The sequence below is a fragment of the Alligator sinensis genome, unplaced genomic scaffold, assembly GCF_000455745.1.
Source record: "Alligator sinensis unplaced genomic scaffold, ASM45574v1 scaffold876_1, whole genome shotgun sequence".
In the NCBI taxonomy this organism is placed as follows: domain Eukaryota; kingdom Metazoa; phylum Chordata; order Crocodylia; family Alligatoridae; genus Alligator; species Alligator sinensis.
The window spans coordinates 3,520,153-3,522,377 of record NW_005841938.1 but is presented as its reverse complement, the minus strand read 5'-3'; the positions used below and the strand labels follow the sequence as shown (position 1 = coordinate 3,522,377).

Below are 2,225 nucleotides of genomic sequence, written 5' to 3'. Positions count from 1 at the left end.
TCCCATGATTTAATATTTGATTGCGGACATGGCAAACGTTGTGTTATTGTACGGTAGGCGTGCGTGGTATTTTGCAAGTCCACTTGAAAGCAAGGTCTCCTGAAGAGTTTTCTAAGCTGTACTGAGTTGTTTGTTCGATCCGCATTATCGCTGCAAAATGAAAAGGTGATTTCCTTGAATGTGGGATTTGCCATTCTTCCATGTAGAAGTGTACTGAAGCACACATGCTCACGTAGTCTGCAGGCATGTAACATGCTCCTTTGCTACCTCTTTTAGCCAAGGATAGATTGCTCAGCCTTGCTGACATGAGCAGTCATCTCTGTTTCAGTGAGACCACAGGCTACAGGATTAGGGTTTCTGGTAGCCCGTTAAGCCCCAGATGAGCTCTGGCATTATTCTGACAGTGTCTAATTCTCCATTGCCTTGCTTTTTATGTAGCGCTCTTTTGCAAAGCGAGTGTAAAACGCAACAGTTATGATTTGCTGGCATTTTGCACTGGGGAAATTTGAATGCAAAAGGACCATGCAAGGTGCAGCACAATGGAGATTCAAGCCTGGGATCTCTATGCAAAAAACCCCCCTTAATTGTGTTCCACCAATATTGAATAAAAAACCCAAAAAGGTGCAGGGATTGCAGCTAGTTATGTACTCCACCAGCTCTTTGCACTCACCCAGAGGTGTCTCGTACTTAATCTGGCCCCTGAGAGAGCAATACATGGAAATCCCTCACATTAAACATGAAGTTTAATATTATTTTAAATTTTCATTTGTTTCAGCTTTGCAGCTTCATTTGATTAAAAGGGAATGAAGGTTGTTTTGTCAATCAGGTTTGTTAACTAAAAAATGTATTTAGATCCCCCCCCCCCTTTCCACTAATTATATAAGCTGTAATATATTCAAGAGCAAATAAACAGAATGGCACATCTGTGTCTAGATGTGGTGCCAGCCTGGAGCTTTCCTGAACACAAACATCCAAAGGAGAGGTTTTCAAACAGATTTTATCATTCCTTTAAAACAAGTAAGGCTGATTGCAAGATTTCTATTAAAGAAACTATCTGCTGTATACTTGGATGTAAGATAGAATTGCACTTCTTTTTCCTGCAACACGATTGTGCTGTAAATTAGATATATTTTTCCCAGTGGAGATTTTAACAAAGTCCAGCTGGTAACTTCATTAGATAGGAGGCACAACAACATATTTAAGAGGATAAGAAAGCAGATCTCCTTATGATTAGCTTATGTCAAAGATCAGCCAAATGGCTTTTAGATATGTCACAGCCTTTATTACCTTAAGTATCTAAAGAACAGTGCAGGCTGAGCAAATGCATACTTGTGTTTTGTGGGAAGCTTGCACAGTCAAGGAAACATTAAAAAAAAAAAAAGTAACTTCAGTTTTAGTATTGCATGTATTTAGTCTCACCTCCCAGATGGAAGCCTCTGATGTAGTGTTAATCACACGCATATAGTAAAGGAATGTCGAATAAGCTTAGCAACATAAATCTTTGCTGGTTCATAAATTTAACCCAGCTGCATCCTCAAAATTGTCCTACTGCACTGGCCCAGCCTTGATTAAAACCTGACTTGGGTTTAGGGCTGCTAAAAAAATCTTGTTTTTGTTGGGGGGGTTTTTTGTTAAATAACTCGGAAAACAAAAAGAGTAAGCAGTATTAAATGCCATACAAAAGTGTTTATTGGAGTGGGACACAGAATTCGGTTCGTCTGCATAAAAGAGGCATTCCAGTATAATAATACCTTACTTCTGATGCATTAGTAATTTCCAGGTGCCTCGCACAGGGAGAACTGCACTGCACATATGGAAAACAAATGCAGAGAGCTGGTGGGACTTGCCTGACATTACTCAGCAGGCCAGTGACAGCTGAGAATAAATGTCAGGTCTCTTCTGTCCCAGTCCCGTGTTCCGTTCTGTAGACTACTTTGACTCATGCTGCGAGAGTACCCCTGGTTTTGCTGAACTAGGGCTCTGTTACCGCGAGCAGTCGAAACCAGGTAAGTTAGCTTCTGCTGCATTGCGAAGTTCCACGTACAAATCTTCCCCTCTCCGGCCCTTTCAGTAGTGGGGCTCTAAATGGGCAAGGGTGTCCTGGGTCCTGACACCTGCCAGCGAGAGTGTCCTATCAGCAGAGGAAAGACTCACACAAGTTCAAAAGTGGTCAAGAAAGCAAGCACCAATGCGGAGGACCAGGGAGGTAGAAACTCTCCTAGTCT

General features: G+C 41.8%; 1 protein-coding gene across 6 annotated transcripts in view; it reads left to right on the top strand.

Moving 5' to 3' along the window:
- Positions 1–2,225, top strand: part of TMEM100 (transmembrane protein 100) — a 10,578-nt gene that overhangs the window by 1,012 nt on the left and 7,341 nt on the right. The window contains exons 1-2 of one of the 6 annotated variants that reach the window (XM_025199197.1): positions 187–826; positions 1,771–2,006. The exons of 1 other annotated variant lie outside the window; for it this stretch is intronic. The gene's annotated coding sequence lies outside the window, so the exon portion shown is untranslated. 4 more of the 6 variants (XM_006019777.3, XM_025199198.1, XM_025199200.1 and 1 more) reach the window with 4 other exon arrangements.